Genomic DNA, 23564 nt, shown 5'->3' with positions numbered 1-23564 from the left:
TTACATTCAGGTCTTTGATCCATGTAGAGTTTACTTTTGTGTATGGAGTTAGACAGTAATCCAGTTTCATTCTCTTACATGTAGCTGTCCAGTTTTGCCAACACCAGCTGTTGAAGAGGCTGTCATTTCCCCATTGTATATCCATGGCTCCTTTATCATATATTAATTGACCATATATGCTTGGGTTAATATCTGGACACTATTCTGTTCTATTGGTCTATGGGTCTGTCCTTGTATCAGTACCAAATTGTCTTGATTACTGTGGCTTTTTAGTAGAGCTTGAAGTTGGAAAGTGAAATCCCCCCTGCTTTATTCTTCCTTCTCAGGATTGCTTTGGCTATTTGGGGTCTTTTGTGGTTCCATATGAATTTTAGAACTATTTGTTCCAGTTTGTTGAAGAATGCTCTCAGTATTTTGATAGGGATTGCATTGAATCTGTAGATTGCTTTAGGCAGGATGGCCATTTTAACAACATTAATTCTTCCTACCCAAGAGCATGGGATGAATTTCCATTTATTAGTGTCCTCTTTAAATTCTCTCAAGAGTGTCTTGTAGTTTTCAGGGTATAGGTCTTTCACTTCCTTTGTTAGGTTTATTCCTAGGTGTTTTATTCTTTTAGATGCAATTGTGAATAGAATTGTTTTCCTGATTTCTCCTTCTGCTAGTTCATTGTTAATGTATAGGAATGCAATAGATTTCTGTGTATTAATTTTGTATCCTGCAGCTTTGCTGAATTCAGATATTAGTTCTAGTAGTTTTGGAGTGGATTCTTTAGGGTTTTATATTTTCAATATCATGTCATCTGCAAACAGTGATAGTTTGACTTCTTCCTTACCAATCTGGATGCCTTTTATTACTTTGTGTTGTCTGATTGCTGTGGCTAGGACCTCCAGTACTATGTTGAATAAAAACAGGGAGAGTGGGCATCCTTGTCTTGTTCCTGATCTTAGAGGAAAAGCTTTCAGCTTTTCACTGTTAAGTATGATGTTGGCTGTGGGTTTGTCACATATAGCCTTTATTATGTTGAGGTACTTGCCCTCTATACCCATTTTACAACTGACTATTTTTATGGGAGTAAATTTCAGTTTGATTATGCTCCTGGTTGAATGATGTTTTTAAACAAACTCAAAATAGTCTTCTAAATAATGAAAATAATACTGTGTGTAAATTAACCATATTTATGTTTTACAGATCTGGTCAAGGAGAAACATAGTTTCTGCAGCTTCTCTTATTAAAAATCTGAGGCTTCCCTTTTAATCCAATTGCTTGGTATTAGGAATTGAATGAACCATGAGACGTTTTGGTGAAGCAGAACAATTTTGACTAAATAATGTAAATGATTTGGTTCAAAGAGTATCAGAGTAAATGCTGGCATTGGTCCCATCATTTTTAAGCAACTTAGTAGCAATACTTATTTTTAAAGGGACATGTCTTTGGTAATTTTCTTCAGTTATAATAAAATTGTTCACATGGGTGGAAGTTACATAGAAATATTGATTAAACTGAGTGTCTTCTAAGGTTCCCTCAACTGTTTATTGCCTAAATTTTTAATTTTTTGATCATGTGTTGCCATTTTATTCTCAGTATGCTTGTAACCCTTTTATTTTCTAGGTTTGACTCATTTTGTTATCCGAGCCTGGGAACTTAGAGAGGAAAGTACAGGAGTTAAAGTTAATGTACTATAAGCCATGTGTCTATTCATACCTGCCTGACTCACCCTGCAACCATGCCTCTCACAAGAGGAATTTATTGCTATTACAGCCAGTACTAAAGATAAGTTGGGATATCAGATGTTTTGGCATCCACATGTCTAACTAATAGTAATTATTTTGCTTCTGGCTTTTTCTAATGTTGTTTGGTGTTGAGAGCTAATGGTATTTCTATTTTAGTCCACAGTAAATATCACTTTCAGTAAATCATCAGGGTTGGGTCGTACAGTTATAAGAGTATTGATTTTTATATAAACCAGCAGAAAATGCTAACAGATCATAAAAAATGTTTAATAGTTTACTGGGTATCTTCTGATAGCCACTTTACTTTCAGTCAGGCAACATAAAGATTAGAGATATTGGGTTAAGGGTAGGTTGGAGGAACAACTCCAGAGGGCAGGGCTTATATAATTAATGCTTTGACATTCACACCTAAATAAGAAGTTATGTCATATTCACAGTTCTAAAGAGTAAAAATATTGTGCCGCTTAAACAATTAGTTGTGGGCTGTGTTCCTAGACTACAATTTAGTGCTCTGCATTGGTATTTATTAGACACAATGTACTTTGAAAAGTCAACCAGTAAGAAGTAAACATAGAATAATTTACACTGGCAGTGATGGCTTCTATTTCATTATGCCCAGTGACTTTAAAAATCCAGAAGCACAAGTGTTAAAATGAGCAAATTAATATATATGGGGAACCCTGAAATAGTCCCACTATTTTGGAAAATTAAGTTCAGAACAGCTACTGTGGGAATTCAATAAAACTTTTGGCCTTCAATATAAGATAGACCATAAATCAATGAAGTTTAAATAGTTCTGCTCTCTTGAACACCTGCTTATCTGTCTTGAGAAAATTCTGTAGTGTTTTAACCATCATTTTATGACATTAAAAAGTAATGCTCACTATTGCAGTACTTGGAAAGGCTATTAAAGTTAAGGGTCTGTCAGCCATTCCATTATAAACCCTGATTTCCAGGAGTTTAATATAACCCAGACATTGCATGTAATAAAACCTAATGCAGGAATCTGAAACTCAGATCATTATTTTCTCTATTTAAAGGCCAATTGCCCTGCAAAGACTGTCTCTAGCCATAGCAAATATCTTTAGGATAAGTTATAATTTAAAAAATTTACCAAATGCTATTTTTTCCTTCCTGTGATATTTTATTTCTAAATTAAGAAAAGCCCTCTGAAAGGAAGGCTATGTCTAAAATAGCTTTGGAATGGAGTTAATCTACATATTTGCAGAAGAGAGCCCCCACTGCAACAGAATGGAACCTTTCTCTCCATAGAGAAGAACATTTGGGTCCATAAATATGGCGTGTTCATTTTCTATTATTATTAGTTTTGCTGCTATAATAAATTACCACAAGCTCAGTAGCTTACAACACCATAAATTTTTTCTTTTAAGGTTCTGGAAGTCTAAAGTCTCAAGTCAGTCTCACTGGGCTAAGGTCCAATGTGGTGACAGGGCTGATTCCTTTTGGAGGCTCTGGGGGGAGAACAGGTTTCCTCGCCTTTTTAATCTGTCAGTGGCTGCCTCTATTCCATGGCTTAAGGGCCTTTCTCCACCTTCAAAACACGCCACTCTAATCTCTGCTTCCATTGGAGGAAAATGGAGTAACAAGTGTTCATTAGGTAGATAGTATGAAAAATATAATTAATGAATGAGGATGTGAACTCTCAGCAGTGCTGAGGGCTGATGCTCTAGTGGAATGAAAGGGAAACTCCAGAAGCCGGCATTTCTATGGTTTTCTAGAGCTTTATACATACATGCATCAGAAGCTGGACATGGACTTCATTTTTCTTTAGTACTGTGACTTAATCACAAGAAAAGCCCTCAGAGGGAATTTATGTGAATTATATATTTTGAATTAAGTATAGCATGAGATGCAGGTCAGTGTAAATCTGAGTTTCAAATATCTGACCTGCACAAAAAATCACTATGCATAAAAATGACTGAGCAATGCCCATGAACTGGGAAGAAAAGAGTATGTTTTGGAGGCATGAGAGGAGGAAAGATGTGGAGAAGTTCTGTTTCTTGTTCACTAATCATCCTTGCTCTTGGGCAGGCTGAGATGTAGGGGTCAGCAGCCTTGGTGGTTGGCATCGCTGCACTCCTCTAAAAGCAAATTCATTCCTCTGTAATGGGTGCTGGGTGGCTAACAGTCACTAGATTTGTAGGGCAAGGAGGTGTGAGGTAAGAGTTTCTCGACTTGCTGTATTCCTTTCTGTCGTTACAGAATGTATTTTCCAATATACATAAATAAATCATAAATAAGATTCAAAAAAGAAGCTAAGGGTCCCAGACCAGTTTTCCTACATTGCTTTGTTAATCCCTGGTGCAGCCAAAATATTTCTTTAGGGAACAAAGTGTAAGAAGTGCAAGAACATGAGCAGTTAAGCAGCAGTAATAGGCAAGTGGGTCATTTAAAAAAATAAGTATGCACTAAGCTAATTTCTACTTATGATGATTGAAAGGGAGGTGTTTTTCAGCTACCAAAAACTAACCACTGGGTATCATTGTTTCTCTGAGTGAAGTATTTCCTAAAGAATGAATAACCATTAAAGAGCAAACTTTGGGAGAGCCATCTGGGTGAAATAAGGAGATATGCTTATTTCCTTCTGGCAGGGGTCTCAGGACCAACCTCAGGCTTGTGACTCACAAGAAGGACTCACAGGACTCAGAAAGGCTGTTTTACTTATAGTTCTGGTATATTACAGAGAAAGGGTACAGATAAAAATCAGCAAAGGGAAAGAGCGCACGGGCAAAGTTTGGGAGAAACCAGGCACGGACTTCCTGATGTCCTTCCCAGTGAAGCTGTACAGGGACACACTTAATACTTCCAGCAATGATGTATGACAACATGGTGTGAAGTGCTGCCAACCAGGGAAGCCTGCCTGAGCCTTGGTGTCCATGTGTTTTACTAGGAGTGACTTTAACTACTCAGTCTCCTGCCCTCAAGAGGTCAAACTAATATAGTATGGCTGAGGCCCCAGGCACAGAAAAATGGGCATTTGCCATATGTCACATTTTATCAAAACTATCTGGTCCTTCTGATACAGTAGGGCCAAGGCCTCAGACATACAGGAACACTCTTATCAGGCAGGATATTCCAGGGCTCAGCAGTGACCTCCCAGGAGGCAGCCATGGGCCAGTCCTGAAGATGGGCCTTGTTTTGGGGTGTGCAGGGCTTGGCCATCCTGAGTCTGCTAAGTTAACCTTTTGCTGCACCATCCCTTTGACATACAGTGTAATGGAGGCAGCAAAAGTAATTGCATTTTTAGCAAAGGAACTTCTGCCAAAACCTTCACCTTGAGATGTTAGAATATACAAGGAAGGTTTGTTTTGTTTTTTCAAATGCCAACAATGGATGATCTCTGGTGGTGGAGCTGCCTTGATGTCAGAGCTAAGAGAAAGGGCTCCATTGCAGAGTGCGTACAGGGTTGATTGGAATGTGTCCTACTTCAATATTCATTTCAGATCCTCAAAGAGCATAAATGTGATAAAATGTCCCTCAACAACCCCTAAACAAAAGACACCTTCACTAATTTTTCCAGAGTTTAAGCCATGGTTCTCAACCCTGGCTGCATGTCCAACTCATCTAGAGAAGGAGATTGACTTAGGAAAGCACTGACTCCCATTCTCTCCTCTCAGAGATTCTTAGTCAGTTGGTCAGGGGGGATCCTGCATCTAATATGTAGTCAAGGTTGATGGTAACTGCTCTAAGCAATTCACGTTCCTGCAGGCCCCCTCCAACCTGTGTACTTGAACATGGTATTATGCAATCCAACTATAGAAAACAGGTTGTAATCTTTAAGAATCTCAGGAAAAAGTATGCTGCACACATTAGGTTTGCACATTCTCTGTGTAGGTGACATTTGATCTGAGATATAAAGGATAAGGTGAAGACAGTTATAGGAAGACCTAGGAGAATGTCACACTGTGCAGAAGGCCTGGCAGATGTGAAGTGGGTGAGAGAGGTCGTTGCAATCAATGAATAGACAGGACATGTGGTTCATGTGAGGCCAGGCAGGTAAGAGATGGCAGAAGCTCAAGTTGGAAAGGAAATTAGTAATTAGATCAGTTACTAGGCCATCAGTTAAAGTGTAGGCCACTTTAAGGATTTCAGAATTTATGCTAAGGCTAATAATGAGAAGCATTGAAAGATTTGGGTTTGGAGTAACATGATCTGTATTTGTAAATGGTCTTTCTATTTGCAATGTGCATAGCAGAAGATAGGAGAGGGCAGGAGCAAAAGCTGGAAGACAAGTCAGAAAGCCTTTGCAACGATCTGGGCCAGAAGGAGCACGGCTAGGACCAGGATGGGGCAGTGGGTGGTGGGCGGGGAGGAAGCAGATGGATTCGAGGCATATTCTGGAAATATAAATGAAAGCAATAAAAGAAATGGTGAACACAGAGTCTGTCAAAAGGAAGACTTAAGGATACTTAGGCAGTTTTGGGGATTGTGGTACCATTTTTCGACTGGAGATAACTAGGGGAGAGTAGAGTTTGGGGTAAGGGAATCAAGAACATCTCTCTTCAACATGTTAAGTAGATATGAAGTGAAAGTGTAAAGTTTACCATTTCATATAAATCTAGAGAAGAGAGGTTTGTACTGAAGAAAAGATGTGGCATTATCAGCATATTGGTGATGCTTAATATATTGGACTGAATGAGACCTCATAAAGAGGAGGTAGCTGGGGAGGGCTGGGGATGCTAGAGAGAGAGAAGTGTTCACTGAGGTTGGGGACTCAGCATTCTGGCGGCAGGTTCAGGATGGAGTTGCTGGAGGTGTCAATGAGTCAACAGTGGGGAGGGGAAGGTAGAGATGGTGAGCTCAGAAAAGCTTTAAAAAAAAATAGTTATGAAGGGAAATAGAGAAATGGGGCATTTGCCACAGGCCCAGTGGAGTCAAGGGAGGGTTTTTGAAGGGGAGCTACAGCGTATGTGTGGGTTGATGGACATGATCCTGTGCAGGGTGTGAGCGATTAACAAAACAGGGGAGGAAAGAGGAGAGGCTGAAGGAGAAAGTTCCTTGCGAAGCTGAAAAGGAGGGAACCCTAAGCACACATGCGCAGAAAAATCCTTGATAGGCAGGGAGTGTAGGAATATGCTTGTCAATACCTTGTTTAAGCCAGATATTTTGTATTTTTTCTGCCTTCATATCTGTAAAAAATTCCATACTTTCTGCCTACGTTAGGATGATGCTTTGGCTGTAGATCTAAACTATTCTTAAGACACAATTGAGCAGCTTCATGAATTATTCTCAGAGTTCTCTCTCCTTTTTGCCTTTATAATTTGCCTTATCTGTATTTTTCTTTTGGGAATTTTTCTACATGGAAGGGTATAAACAAACACATATCATAAAACCAAGAATTAACTAGTGACATTCTCACCCTCTTTTTTTAAGAAAGAAAACATCACAGACAGAGCTCAGGGGCTCTTAGCCAACACTTGTCTTTTCCAGACTGTCCTAAGGCATCCCCACTCATGAATTAGGTCCTTTTCTCATCTATTGCTTTTGCTTTTACATACATGCCTATCATTCTTCAACAGTATATGGGGGGATTTTTGTGATTTTAAGTTTACCTGAATGATGTCATACTTTATGTAGCATGATATTCGTTAGTCATAAGATAAATAGGTGGCTCAGAGGTGAGAGCCCAATGAGTGATTTTATTTCAAACTCATGCTGTGTTTTTAAAAAATCCAACCTTGTTGGTGTATGTAGATCTTATTTTATTCTTTTCACTGCTACCTTGAATTCAATCATACAATTATGCAACACATTTTATTTATATATTTAGTTATTGGTGCATGTTTATATAGTTTCCTGTTTTCCAGTATTGCAAATGATACTGCAAGGTACATCCTTGTACAAGCCTTGCATATGACTAAGAAGTGCTATCTCCAGACCGCATCATTCTACATCTCTGGTAACATATGGAAGAGTTTCTCTCAGGTGTATATTAGTAAATGGAATCTCTGAATTATGGAATGTGGGTATTTGCCCTCTCGCTGGATTATGCCAATGGCACTCTGGTGTGGATGCACTATTTACATCTCACCCACCAAATATATATTAGAAGACCCCTCTCTCTGCTTCCTCACCAGTATTTGATATTGCCAATACTTTAAAATATTTGCCTATCTGACAAGTGAAAAACAAAATATTGTTTGTTTTGATTTTGTTGCCATCGAGTTGAGCATGTGTTTTAGCCTTGGAACTTTCCTTCTGGAGGTGAGTGTGTGGGGATAGGCATCATTTTCCATTCCTTAGATACCTTTCTGTATCTTAACCTAATTTGAGCATTCAAGACTTTCAAAGGATGTTAATTTATTAAATTATTTCAATTTCTGAAATATTCTAACTCATTCCTGCCATTTTTTCCCCCTTTCCTTAATCGGAAATTCTATTCAGGGTGCATAGTCACATTCACCTCATCTTTTCTGGGCTGGTTTTAACCTGTTGGCTTTAAAACTTAACCTTCTTTGACTCACAGATTTTCCAGAACTCTCCTGTCCTCCTTGACCTTCCCCACCATCACTGTCTCCCAGGACTTTCCTTCCACTTCTTTGGAAATCACTCATTGGGCTCTCACCTCAGAGCCACCTATTTATCTTATGACTAATGAATGTCATCATTTTCCTCTTAATAATTAGATGATTCTGGTGCATGTCTAATTGCACTACTTCAGTGGTTACCAAGAGACCTTAATTTCATCACTGGCTAACTTTTTCTTAGCTATTTAATTTGATTCAAACAATAAATATTTGTTGATATCTTTCTATGTGCCACACATTGTGTTGGCAATGGATCACATCTTTATCATAACAGCAAATCTTGACTTCCTTTAAACGTAATTATTTTCATCTTTACTTTCCTTGACTTTTGGACTTTATTATTTGAATACTAGAGTCTGATGTTTCATAGTTTGTCTAGTGTTCTACTTGTTTCAGGTGGGAGGGTCAAAAAGCCATAAAAAGCAAAATTAAAACCATCAAATCAGTGAATAGTATTTAATAAGTTTATTGTGCATATAAGAACAGGTCTTAAACTGGGAGCCTTCAAATTCAAAAACTGACATGAAGCTCCAGGGCATGAAACTACAGGGCAGCTTATAAAGTGGAAATGAGGAAGGGGTTTATCTTTTGCAGTGATTGGTTATCACAACGGGGGTTTCCAGAGGGCAGGGGATTGGTTGAAAGTGATTTTCTACCATCATTTTTAGGAAGATGACTTCCGTTTGTCTCATGATTGTCAGAGGTATTTACAAGAAATAACCTAAGTTAAGTTTCGTTTATGTTCATGAAATATGATAGATTTTGTTGTGCTTACATGGCTTCAGTGGGTTTTTTCTGCTCATGGGATTCTCAAGTCCAGTCTCCCATTTCCTACTGAATTTTAATAGTGTAATTCTGCTCCCTGTTACTCCATTTTGGCCCGAAGCACAAGCGTCTGATAATGTTTAAAAGCATGGAAATGCTTCCATTTGATCGGTTATCGCATTTAATTCAGTAGCTTATTTAGCATTTACCCCAATTTATTCTTTTTTATAATGTACACTCTCTTACCGAGTGTCCTAGTAATTCTAAGAACATGTTATGTGGACTTTCCCTTTTCATTGGGAAAACAAGCACCCCGGGAGGCGAGACAGAGAAAGTAGAACATTCCGTACGTGTTAAAAAGAAAGTGACTAAGAAGACCATTGAAGGGATACTAACTGACTTCCTTTAACACAGGCTGCGGATAGTCTGGTCTTGGGGGAACTGCAGAAGGGTGGGAGGCGGGAAGCCTTCACAGGGCAGCCAATAAAGGACAAGGAAGGACACACGGGCCATCTCTGATTGGCTGGGTCCTGCGGCTGGCTGACTCAGGGTGCACAGGCGCACAGGTCCAGCCCTGGGGCTGGGCTGGCAGGCGCTGTCCGCTTTTGGCCCAGCCTGGTGGCTGCAGGGACAGGAAAGTTCTCTGAGTGCGTGTTTGCTGATGCAGCAGCCGAGCAGGAGCGGCTCCATCTTGGGCCTAGAAAGTTACTTAAACGACAAAAAGGATTTGCTCGTTGTCTCCCTCATCCCTCCCACCTCTCCTTTCCCTCTTCTCATCTGGTCCTTTACTGACTCAAAAAGCAAGGATATGAAGGGCCAATTGAGCCCCGTCTGCGTGACCAGTGGAAGGACCATCCTCAGCCCCGTCTCGGAACATGGAGAAACAGTATGTGAAACTTTAAGAGTATATTTATCAGGCATGTGAATTGCTCTGTCTTGGAAAAGGAAGTAAGTGGATTAAACTTTGTTGCCCCAAAAGTAGGCTCTCAGATCTGCTCTTGAAGCTGGCTTGTTCGGGTGGGTAATTCAACCCCGCTTTGGCTTATGTGATTATTGCAGGATTGAGTGAGTGTGTTACAGGGTAAGCCTAAGGAGTTAGGCATGTGATTGTGCCATAATGTCATGAGTTCAGAGTTGCTTGAAGTTCACTGCTTATTTTATGAGAAAAATACCTGAGCTTTTAGCGGGGAAAGCCAGCATTTCTCAAGTTTCATTTGTTATTGTAATGGTGGCATTTTCTCCCTTGTAAATAAAAGCAGCAGAGATTTCGTTGGTATTCACCACATTTTCCATCCAGAGCGCCCTCAATTCAGTGCAGATGTCTGGGTCTTATCAGTTGTTGCGGGAATGTACCCAGGGAGACTGCATGAGCCTTTAATACCTTGCCCGGAAAGGGAACTTTAGTCCCACACCCTAAGCGTCTCCCAGCTACTGCATTTGGCCTTCTTTCAGTCCTGTGGATGGTTTCCTCCTCGTCGCCAGGGAATTTGGCACTGAAATCGTTTCCATTCCATGCAAGACAGGAAAATACATCATTTTGCCTCAAAATAACCTGTTTTCAAGGATTTTTAAAAAAATCACAAACATCTGTCAGCAACATGAAACCTGCGGGATATAAAAAAGGCATTTCCTTAAGAAGTGTTGTATGTGATGACTTCTTATTGTTCTGACAGAATTGAACCTCAGGGTCTTTCTGTGTTTATTTACTTTTAAGTTTCAATATATTGTTTATAGGCTATTTGTGGAGCCACTGTGAGGAAACTACCCATATGTAATGCATTTCTTAGGAAGACCATGTGTTCTCAGTGATGAATCAAAGGCTTGCCCGTGATGCTAATGGGGGAGAATCTGTCTCTTTTCTTCTCTGTCTCCACTCCTTGTATCCTGAGCCAGGGAGACAGCTGTTTTCTCCTACACACTGGAGAAGAGACTGAATGCTAAACTGGTATCTGGCTGCCTGTCGGAATAATAGTAAACTGCACACCTCTCGGCGCTTGGCAAGCAGGAATGGTAAAATGACTAACTTTTCTCCAGCTTTCTTTTCTTGACAAGCACAGCACTGGCTACATTTCTCTCTCAGTTCACAAAGGCTTCGATTTCTCCCTTGAGGCACGGAGGGAATTAAGCGGTTTTACTACTGCTTCTAATAAACAGCTTCCTTTAGGTGGGTTTTCTCGCAGGACATGGTTTATTGCCGCCTCCTTTCCCACACTGATTTCCTCACCCTCCCCTGAACACGGATACACGGGTCCTGTCTTTGCATCTTTGCATCTGTAAGCATTTCTTTTCTGTAGCCACTCTAGCTTCCTAGAGGCAATCTGAAAGCCCCTTTAGCTAATGGCTCATTTAGCGATCAATTTGTCAAATAATGTTCACAGATGTTTTTCTGATAGGGCAGCATGCGGTGCGGGTAATGACCAAGTGAATGATCACTTATAATAGGTGATATAGGTGTTTGTTGCTGGGTGGGCAGCTCAGAAGTTGGGGGTTACTGGTCAACCCAAGAGACGATATGCTCCTTTTTATTTTAAAACATGAAAACAGCTGTGTGATTCCATTACAGTTGAGTCAAGGGCTTGCAGCTTAAGTAGTTCCTTATATCCACACTGGAAGGTATGACACTTAGGGAATGTAAAAATAGTGTCTCTCTAACTCTGTACTTCCGGATTTTGAGCTTTGACTATAATGCTGAGACAGGGTACATAAACATATTACACATGTAAGAATATCATAGTGGCTTGAAAGTGACTCCATACTGTTGACACTGTGCAACTCAGAATCAGTCAAAAGGAACACTGGTTTTACAAGAAATGTGGAAAACTTTGTAGCCATTCATCTGGAATGTTCTGTCAAAGAGCTAGAAGACTGGAATCCAACTGAACTTTTAACGACCAAAGCCAGGACAGGATTGCTAAACTGAGAGTCTTGAGATGCCCACAGCTGCACTAGACAGCTTTCTTTCATGGTCCTGAATTGTTTCCATTACCCTGAAAAGGGTTATAAAACCTCCAATCAATCTAGTTTCTGGGGCATTGTGTTTTGAATACCGTTTAATAGGGTGTGACAAAAACACGTAATTTCTCCATATGTTCTTACATTGCAAGCAGATCTTAGGTGGTGCCTGGCAGTGCACCAAATAATGTGAATAGGACTGGAAGCTTTGGAATTGCAAATAAAGAGAGAGCAGCAGCTAGAATGTTCAGGGTATGAGGAGAGTTTTAAATTTACTAGTTCACCACAAAGCTGTAACCAAAAATCTTTATCCACTGCCTTCAGTTCAGCCTGGCATTAGCTGGAGATAAACAAATTTAATTAGTTTGTACATGAAAAGTAGCATCATGGTTCAGAATGGACAGGATGAGCTTGAACACAGAGGGAGAGAGTACATTTAATCAGAACTTGAATAAAGAGGTGCGTTCGATCTCATCTGCAGCTGTGGTTGTTACAGGGTAAGGATTTCTGCTCCTTTTGATGAGCGGGAATTGAACTGCTCCTCCAACTCCATGTCCCAAACCGTTTTATTTTTTCTCAAATGAGCAGCCTTATTTATTTTAATGAGAGTTTTGACCGAGGAGAGAGACCAGGGCAACTGTTCCTAACCCATTTAGGCACTGTCTGCGTCTGTCTTAGGGTTATCTTGTCTCCTAGCCCTGCTTCAGGTTACTAAGGATGAGGACTGCTGGTGCTGGTTCAAACTGCCAAATTTGCAAACTCTGGAAATTGTGTTATTTGGCACACTTGTGATGTGGTTATTTTAGGTGACTTAACAGAATGCAGGAACCCAGATGGCTCAGCTGTTAGAAAACATGGCAACAGGTGAGCCACATCATTGTCAACGTGCTGCTTGGTGACACCGACCCCACACTGCTCTCTTTCAGAGCAGGCGTGATTTATCTTCTTTTTGTGTATCCTGGTCTACATGTGGACCAAGAAATCGCTGGTTTCCTTTCTTTGACTTTAGTGTGCAGGATTCCTGGATATTGGAAGTTTCCAGACTTATCTGTTCTTATTTGGTAATGAGACAAGAATGTGTGGAAAATGTTTCCAGGTAAAATGATTGAGAATTTACTGAACACATTCATTGAATCCTGTGTTTGCACTTTATAGATAGTATCTAATTTATTCCTCAGAATGTCTGTGTTAGGTGTTGTTATGTCTCATTTATAAGTGCAAGAATCAGAGGGCTAGAGAAGTTAAAAAAAACTTGGCAATATACACTATGATTGAACAAAAATCTTACCCCAAAATCCATGCCTGTATAACTTTACTTAAAAATCTATTGCAAAAATTTCAAACAACCTACAACTTAAAAAAAATATAATCACCTATATTCATTCTAATATAACTGTGGTGAATATATATTTGAACATCTCACTATGCACTATATCCCTTTACCATATGTCTGAAATCTTATGTAAATGAGATCATATTAAACTTCCTTTGTAACTTATTTTGTAAAGCAATAATATGTTATGGATACATTTTTTGATAAATATCCTATCATTTAAAAAAGCTATCATATTGCAATGCATATATCAAACAAATCTACTTAATCCCATATTGATGAACATGTAAGTTGTTTTCAAGTTGCACTAATATACATAATATGTTAATCAACACATCTTTGTGCATATCTCTTCTCTTTTTCAGTTACGTTTTAATCTCTTTTTAAGATTTGTTATTGGGTTAAAGACTACATTCATTTAAGTGTTGAGGTAGGTAGGGTATAAGTGTATAATTAATGAAGATCGCAGCCTCTGCAATCAGTCTGTCTGGGTTTGAATTTCAGTCCTTTCGCTTAATCTGTGTTAATTTAGTACATGTTTCTTAACTGTTGTCTGATTTTTATCATTTTAAAAATAGAGATGATAAAACTGGTATTGTCAGTTTGTTGTGAGGCCAGAATGAGATGATAGATGCAGGGCACTTAATTCAGTGCCCAGTGTCTGATGCATAATAAGTGATCTTGATAGCTATATTAATATTATCATTGTTATTACTGGATGTATTTTGAAAAACCATTTCCTGGAAAAGGAATTTATATTCCCATCAACAGTTCAATACCTCTTCACACATCTTGTCTGGTATGTGAATCAGCTGGACTTGGTAGCTTTTTCAAACTTATATTTTGATTATCTCACCTTCCCCCATAAATGACAGATTGCTTTATTATTATTTATTCCATTATTGGTAAGGTTGTTTATTTTTAAAAGTGTTGGTAATTTAAAAAATACCACATTCTTGGTCATTTTACAAGATAAAATATTTTCACTCTTTGTTTTGTTTTTTAATTTGAAGAATTCCTTACTGATTGCAAAACCATTGCAAATGTTTCCCTGTGTTCATGTGTGTTGCTCAACTTTTGTCCATGATTTTGTCTATCTGTGCTATTCAAGACTTTGACGTGTTTATGTAATTGAATTGATGGATTATTTGGTAGGAGTTCTGCTTTTCACTTAATCCTTAGAAAGACCTTTTCATACGTTTTTTATTCACCCACATTTGATTTCAATATTTTTAATGATTTTACTCTGAAAATGATTTTAAATCTGTAATTGTTATAGTACAAATGCTTGAATTTTAAAATATACCTGAGGATTTTTTTTGTATTTTTATTCACTGATAACATGGAGGAAAGCATTTAGTTTTTCACCAATAAATGTGGCGTTAGTATGCATTTTTTCCAGGTTCTTTATACCAGGTTGAGGACTCTTTCCTTCACTTCCTGTTTACTGAGAATTTTTATCATGAGTGATGGAGTTTGTCAAATGCTCTTTCTGTATCTACTGAGAATCTAATATAGTTTTTCTCTTAGGTGATTGGACTGCACTGGTATTTTAAAAGTTAAGCCAAACTTGCATTCCTGACATAAATCTCACTAACTAATGGTATATTATCTTTCTGTGTATTGCTGAATCAAATTTGCTAACATTAAGGATTTTTACATCTATGTTCATGAGCTAGTGTGGTCTGTAATTTCTTTTTTCTTGAGATGTCTTGGTCTGATTTTGATATCAAGCTAATGTGGGTATCATAAATATTGGTAGGTATATTCTTGCCTTTTTCTAAAAGACTGTAAGATTGGTTTTTATTTCTTCATTAAATGTTTGATAGAAATCACTAATGAAGCCATCTTAGGGGGTTTTCTTTGTAGGAAGATTTTGATTTAGTAGATAATGGAGCTCATATTTCAATTCTGTGTCAGTTGTTTTTATAAGGAATTGGTTCAATTCATAAATTGGCATTAATTTATGATTTTTTTTCTTTTGATATATACTGGATCTGGAGTTGTGGGTCTTTTTCACTCTGAATGTTGGTGTTTTGTGTTTTCTTTTTTCTTCACTAGTCTTTCTAGAAGACTATAATTTTTATTAATATTTCAAAGTACCAGTATTATTTGTTTTCTATTTCATTAATTTCTGCTCTTTATTTTTTCTTCTACTTACATTAGATTTTTATTTAATTGAAGTGTAGTTAATTTATAATTCTATATTAGTTTCAAGTGTACAACACAGTGTTTCAGTAGTTAACCACATCATTAAATCTTTACCCCAACTACTGTAAAGATTTGTCAGCATTGACAAATGTTACAGAATCACTGGCTATATTCTCCATGCTGTACTACTATCCCTGTGACCAACTTATATTATAACTGAGAATTTTTGTGCCCCATTAACCCCTCACAGTCCCTACCCACCCATCCCAATGCCTCCCCCATGGTAACTACCAGTCACTTCTCTGTGTCTATGAGTCTACTGCTCTTTTGTTCCTGTTTTGTTTTGTTTTTAGATTCCACAAATCAATGAAATCAAATGGTGTTTGTCTTTCTCCACCTGGCTTATTTCACTTAGTATAATACTCTCTGCCTAGGTCCATCCATGTCATTGGAAATGGCAGAATATTTCTTCTTAATGGCTGAATAATATTCCATTGTGTATATGTACCATTTCTTCTTTATCCATTCATCCATTGATGGACACTTTGGTTGTTTCCATATTTTGGCTATTGTAAATAATGTGGCAGTCAACATAGAGGTTCATATGTCTTTTACCATCAGGAATTTTGTTTGTGTAAATTCCTAGAAATGGAATGGCTGGGTCATATTTTTGAGGAACCTCCATGCTGCTTTCTGTAAGGGCTGTACCAATTTACATTTCCACCAACAGTGTACAAGGGTTCCCTTTTCTCCACATCCTCACCAACATTTCTTATTTCTTGTCTTTTGGATAGTGGCCATTCTGACTGGTGTGAGATGATATCTTGTAGTTTTGATTTGTGTTTCCTCAATAATTAACGATGTGCTGTTAGAATGCTTTCAAACAACCTTAAGTGACCATCAGCTAAGGGGACTTCTATAATGTGGATGTTAGGATGTCTGATATTGCCCCAGAGCTCTGTTACCCTGTCCTCATTTCTTTCAACTCTTTCTTTCTTCTTTTCTGCTTCAGTGCTTTCCATTACTCTGTCTTCCAAGTCACTGATCCATTCTTCTGCCTCCTCTAGTCTGCTGTTCTTTCCCTCCAAAGTACTTTTTTATTTCCATTCTTGAATTTTTTCATCTTTGATTGGTTCTTTTTCAGACTTTCTCTTTGTTGAGGTCCACCTTGAGCTCTGCTGTTTCTTCAGGTCTGGTAAGTATCTTTATAATTATTTCTTTAAACTTTTTATCAAACAGGTTGGTTAACTGATCAAAAAAACTTATTCCAAAAAAACTTTTTTTCCTTGTTCTAGCATTTGGAGCATATTTGTCTGTCTCCTCACTGTGTATGACTTTCTGTGCTTGGTTCTTTGAAGATTTTGAAAGGTCTCCCTCTCCCAATCTTGAAGGATTGGCCATGTGTAGGACAGTGCCCTGTGTAGTATGTGTCTTGTGGTTTGGCAAGCTGGAGGCCCAGTGAATGTGGGAGGCTTACTGGTGCTGAGGCTTCCAGGGCATAGTCCTGGGAGTACAGCCTTGGGTTCCTATTGGAGGAGCTCCAGGGTGAACACCTTTGGGTTCTGTGCTAGCGGGGAGATGGTGGTGGGCCAGTGGCAGGTCAGGGGTGCACTCCAGGTAATTCCTGGATTGGCAACAGCTGAGTACCCTGTTTCTCCTTTAGTGCTCTCTGGGCTGCTCGGGACCACTCCAGAGAATTCTCATATGAGGCACCCACTGGGTCCTGCTTTTGGCATCGAGTCAGGCCCAGTGAAGGTTCCCTGGGTCCCCTGTGCATTCTGGGCTGCTCCAGCGAATTCCCATGTCAGCTTGCCCAGTCCCACTGGCGACCAGGGGTCAGTGCACATTCTCCCATGGTTCTCTTTAGAGTTGCCTTGATGGCACCAGCCCTGTTTCTAGCACCCTTCCTGTGAGCCAAAGAACTTCCTGGTTTTGCTGATGGGGGTGGGCTGGTAGATGACAGCAGGCAACAAGGCAGAACTGCTGGATTTCCTGCACATGCACCTGGGTGTGGGCAGGGTGCCAGGGGCTGCCTGTACCAAATCTGAGGTTGCTGTGTGCACCCAGATCCTGCTCTCAGCCACACTAAGATGTGCAGGAGGAGCACAAACAGTGGCACTGGTTCCTCCAATCCCAGGCTCCCTCCAACCGTTTCCTTGCCGAACAGTGGATGTTTAATGCCAAAACTTAGGTTCTTCACTTATGGTCTAGTTGCACTATAAACTGCTAGGCCTGTTTCCTGCACCTCCGGGCTGGGAGTCTGAGCCAGGCTCTGTCAGCAGTCGCTCCTCCGCTTCCCTCTGCTGGTCATTGTGCTAGGGGTTGCGTTCCTGCAGTTACTTTGACTCTGTCTTTCCTGCCATTTTGGGTTTTTAAAAATGTGATCTTTCCCTTGTTGTATAGAAGGCATTCCCTTCAGAATATGTTCTTCAGCATATTCTGCAGGGTGAAATGCTCTGTATGTAAGTGTAAATTTGGTTTGTAGGTAGGGGAAGGTAGATTCAGACTCCCTACTGTGCCATCTTCCCAGAATCTACCTGTGTCTTTATATTTAAACAATGTCTCTCATAGAGAGGATATAGGTGGGTCTTGTTTACTTTTTATCCATTTGGACAATCTTTTTCTTTAATTGGAATGTTTAGTTGTTATAATTAATGTAATTATTGATAGGCAACCCCCCCACCCTGAAGGGTCAGATGGTCACCCTGGCCTCTAGGAGCCTGGGTGTCCTTTATTTTAAATCTGTCACCTTGTTTGATTTGTACTTGTTACATCTTTGTCCTTTATTCCCGTGCCTCTCTTTTTCTGTCTTACTGGTTAATTGACAACATTTCATTTGCTGTCTTAGCTTTTCTTGCTCTTTGTTGTTAAGTTTTTATTGGTTGCTCTCAGGACTGACATATGCATAATTATTATAATCTACTTAGAATTAATATTATACTAGTTTACTTAAAAATCTTACAGTAGTAGAATTGTGTTTATATCTATCCATTGTACAGTTGATGACATATCTTAATTGTGCATCTATCATGACTTCTCACAGTATATTGTTATTTTTGATTCAAGCAGTTGCCTTTAATATAATTAAAAGAGGGGAAAATAATTTTCTATATATTTTTCTATATATTTAACATTTCCAGTGCTCTTCATTCCTGCTTATGGATCTGAATTTCAACCTGGCATCACTTCCCTTCAGCCTAAACAGCTTCCTTCAGCTTTTCTTGTAGGTTAGGTCTACTGATGACAAATTCCCTCTGTTTTCATTTTAAAGTGTTTTGTCTTTATTATTTTTGAAGATCATTTTTGCCACCTAAACATTTCTGAGCTCACAGATTTCTTTTTTTTTTCAGTAATTCAAGGTCATCATTATACTCTTTTCAGTTCCCATCATTTTGATGACAAATAGCATTCATTTGTATATTTATACTGTTGCAAGTAATGTGTCTTTTATCTTTTTTTAAGATTTTAATATATTATCTTAAAAGACAAAATGTGCACCTATGTCTTATTTTTATTCTGTTTGGGACTTGATTAGATTCTTGACTCTGAAGTTTGATATATTTCATTAGATTTTGTATATTCTCAGTCATAACTTTCTTAAATTTTTTCCCCATTATTTCATGTTTATCTTTCTGGGACTCCAGTTAAGCATATACCAAACTGCTTGCTATTGTCCCACAGGCCACAGAGTCTTTGTTTACTGCTGTCCATTTTTTTCCACTTTTCTTCATATTGGATAATTTTTTAGCAATCAAATTTTAGTATTCAATTTTATTAACTCTTTAATACTAGTTTCTAATCTTTTAAAACCACTTAGTTAATTTTCACATCCTTTATATATTTTTTGAAGTTTCCATTTCTCTGACAATATTTCACATCTATTCACGTGTGTATTGTTTACTTTAACTGTTTGACAGTCATAGCTATTAAGCCCTTCTCTACTAATTCCAACCTCTGGGTCATCTTGGAGTCTGTTTCTATTGACTTTTTTCCTCCCTTTAATACAGACTTAATTTTTTTAGAGCCCTTTTATGATCTCAGAAAGTACAGAGTGTTTCCATAGGACCCATGTCCCCCCATATTCACAGCTTCCCCTGCCATGAACATCTTGCATGAAAGTAGTATGTTTGCTAAAGTCAATGAACTTGTGTGGACACATCGCTATCAAAGTTCAAAGTTTACATTGGGGTTTTTTCCTGGTGTTCTACATTATTTGAGTTTGGACAAATGTATAATAACATCTACCCATTAATAGTATCACAAAGGGCAGTTTCAGTGCCATAAAAATCTTTTCTCCTCCACCTGTTCATTCTTTCCCCAGCCCCCAACCCCTGTCAGCCACTGAACATTGGACTGTCTCCATAGTTTAGCCTTTCAAGAACATCATATAGCTAGAATTATATAATATGTAGCCTTTTCAGATTGGCGTCTTTCATGTAGTAATCATGTAAGGTTCCTCTGTGTTTTCATGGCTGGATAGCTCCTCATTTCTCTCTAGAGCTGAATGATATCCCATTGTCTGGATATACCATAGTTTATCCATTTCCTGACTAAAGAGAATCTTGGTCATTTCCACTTTTTGAAAATTATAAATAAACCTTTTATAAAACATTCATGGGCAGGCTTTGGGGTGGACATGTTTTCATCTCATTTGGGTAAATACCAAGGGGCATGATTGCTGTATTGTAGGGTATGAGAAATGGTCAGTTTTGTAAGAAACTGCCAGAGTGTCTTCCAAAGGGTCTGTACCATTTTGCAGTCCCTCCTGCAATAAATGAAAGTTCCTTTGCTTCACATCCTTGCCAGCAGTTGCTGGTGTTATTGTTCTGGATTTTTGGTCATTCTAATAGATATGCAATGTTTTAATGTCCATATTCCTGATGACTTATGATGTGGAGAATCTTTTCATATGCTTATTTTCTATCTTCATGTGTTCTTTGATGAGGCATCTTTGATGTGGTTTTGGATTTTTGTTTCCTTTTTGTTTACTTTTAAGAATGCTTTATATATTTTGGATAACAGTCCTTTACAAATATTTTCTTCTAGTATGTGGCTTCACTTCTCATTCTCTTGACATCATCTTTTGCAGAGTGGAAGTTTTTAGTTTTAATGGTGTCAGCTTTATTAATTATGTCTTTTCTGGATCACAACTTTGGTGTTGTATATAAAAAGTATTGCCATAGCCAAGATCATATAGATTTTCTCCTATTTTAACTTCTAGGAGTTTTATAGTTTTACATTTTACATTTAGTCTGTGATCTATATTGAGTTCATTTTTGTGAAATGTGTGAAGTCTATGTGTAGACTGATTTGTTTTTTTTTGCTTGTAGATGTCCAGTTGGCCCGGCATCATTTGTTAGAGTATCTTTGCTCCATTGTACTGCCTCTGCTCCTTTGTCAAAGAACAGTTTACACTTTCAGAATATTGGTATGTAAAAACATCCTTATTATCACATTGAATAATATTTCAAGATTGAGCATCATGATGCCTTAAAAAATTAATACCTTTCCTTCTAATTTTTTAAGTTAAATTTTGATAAGTTTCTAATATATAATAAATCTTTGGCCTCCATAAATATTGTCATAGTTTTTCTTTATTGAATTATTAACTTGGTGATTAATGTAATTAGACTTCCTAATATTTAATCTCCCTTGCATTTTTAGAACATCACTTGATTATGATAGCTTTTAAAAATATTTTTCTGCCTCTGTTTGCTAAGAATTTATTCCTAAGTAAATTTTTGGCCAACAGTATATGTTTAATTTTTGTTTGCTAACATTTTCAATTATATCAATGTTATGCCGATTTATTTTCTGAAACAGTTAAAATGACTGGGCAGCTTTTCTATTTTTGATCTATTAACAGAAATCAACTCTAAAATAATTAGAGCCTAATGTTTGGTGGTGGTGGTGTTGGTGGCAAGGAGTGAGGCACAGACAACTCAAAGTTTCTTCCTTTTTTGTTATTGTTTCAGCTTCCTAACCCTTCTTGAGTCAGCTTTGGTAATTTATAGTTTCCTAAAAATCATCTGTTTCATCCAGGGTTTGAATAAATTAGCATCTAACTGTTCAGTGTATTATCTTATGGCATTATGTTTAATACCTTTAAAAAAAAGTAGTAAATGATGTTCATTGTAGGAAAAGAATCAGAAAATACAGAGTATATGGAGTCAGGTAGATACTGATTCTTACTTTCATGACCCATAAATAATCTCTGTTAACTATTTTAGGAACATTTCCAACTGTCATTCTAAAAACCTGTACTTTTTACCTCTATAAGTTTGTGCTACCTCCAGGAAAGGAGTTGATGAGTTGGTTGAATAGACACCGTTAGGTGTCCTCTCTGTTGGTGTCCTGAGAGCTGGAGATGGATGTGGGAGTGTACCACAGTGGTAGGTGCCCAGGAATATTTGAAACAATGCTTAGCTCATGAATTATAGAAATAGATGGACAGTGGGGAGTTTTATTTCCAATGCAGTGGGTTTAGAGATAAGATCTTGTTCATAATAAAGGCTCTGTAGTACAGCATAGGAAAAAATAAGGCAAATTAATTCAAGAGGTTGAAGTGCTATATTGCAGAGAGTGACAGTTACTTTTTTTTTTTGAGAGGGCATGTTATATATTTATTGATCAAATGGTTGTTAATAACAATAAAATTCTGTATAGGGGACTGAATGCACAGTCATTAATCAACCCCAAGCCTGATTCTCAACAGTCTCCAATCTTCTGAAGCATAACGAACAAGTTCTTACATGGTGAACAAGTTCTTACATAGTGAATAAGTTCTTACATGGTGAACAGTGCAAAGACAGTCATATCACAGAAACTTTCGGTTTTGATCACGCATCATGAACTATAAACAATCAAGTCAGATATGATTATTTGTTTGATTTTTATACTTGATTTATATGTGAATCCCACTTTTATCCCTTATTATTATTATTATTATTTTTAATAAAATGCTGAAGTGGTAGGTAGATGCAAGATAAAGGTAGAAAACATAATTTAGTGCTGTAAGAGGGCAAATGTAGATGATCAGGTCTGTGCCTATAGACTAAGTATTAATCCAAGCTAGACAAGGGCAACAAAACATCCACGGATGCAGAAGATTTCTCTCAAAACGGGGGGGTGAGGTTCTAAGCCTCCCCTCTGTTGGTCCCCAATTACTCTCCTGATGGCCCCCCTGTGACTGTGCCTGTCTTAGGTTGTTCCTCCCTTGAGAATCTTACCTGTCTCTGGCTAACCAGTCATCTTCCTGGGCCATACAGGGAAATGTAAAGTTGGTAAGTGAGAGAGAAGCAATATTGTTTGAAAAGGTTAGCTTTTTACTTCTTTGCAGATTTATGCCCTGTGGCTTCTATGCCCAGCATTTGTCTTGAGGTATCTTTACCACTTGGAAGAATTATGATGCTTGGTAATTTTCGATATGAGGCACTAATTCTACTAAAGGGTTGTAATTAGGAAGGAAGAAGAAAAGCTATAAAAGTAGCAGATGGAAGAAAACATGGGAAGATTGATTATTTCTTTGACGTATCTTCTTGTAGAGTAACATAAGCATGTATAGGTTTTAAACTACTAATTAAATAGCGCACATACATTAACATAATAGGAATGCAGCTATATAACAAAAGCAGACCTACAATACCAGCCATATCCAGCGTAACCAAGAAAACCAGTTAGGTATCCTAGGCATATGTGAAAAATTATCAATGATATGATGGATGTTGTGTAACTGAATTTGAATAGTTTGAGAAAAATCAGACAAATTAAAACAACACATTCCTGGGAACTGTTCATCCCATGTGTTCTTTTAACAGTAGATAGGCTAGAGTCGCATGATTTTGGAGCGCTGCAACTTGCACTTCTCCTAATTCTTGGTTGAGTTCCGACAGTATACATCCAGTCAAATTTGTTGTTTTACTGTATGCACAGGCCAGCTTAGATATCTCCTTCTTCATTCCAATGGCAAGTCCAGGAACCGGTGGGATGACCGCAGCTACAACTGCAGCAGCGCCAGGATCTTTGTTGAAGTATTTTGATGTTCATCTTCTGGAATGACTCTTCCACAGGATGTTGATGTTG

General features: G+C 38.1%; 1 long non-coding RNA gene across 1 annotated transcript in view; it reads left to right on the top strand.

Annotated features, from left to right (window-relative positions):
• The window catches only part of LOC118969994 (uncharacterized), a 74615-nt gene extending 53690 nt beyond the window's left edge, over window positions 1-20925 (top strand). Inside the window, exons 7-8 of the long non-coding RNA XR_012125065.1 lie at window positions 16627-16677; window positions 20813-20925. This is a non-coding gene — a long non-coding RNA (uncharacterized lncRNA). The remainder of the gene's footprint in view (window positions 1-16626; window positions 16678-20812) is intronic.
• The last annotated feature ends 2639 nt before the right edge of the window (window positions 20926-23564 follow it).

The sequence above is a fragment of the Manis javanica genome, chromosome 14 (genome assembly GCF_040802235.1).
Source record: "Manis javanica isolate MJ-LG chromosome 14, MJ_LKY, whole genome shotgun sequence".
Lineage (NCBI taxonomy): Eukaryota > Metazoa > Chordata > Mammalia > Pholidota > Manidae > Manis > Manis javanica.
Note: the sequence above shows the minus strand (reverse complement) of the source record. Positions and strands in the feature narration are given on the sequence as shown.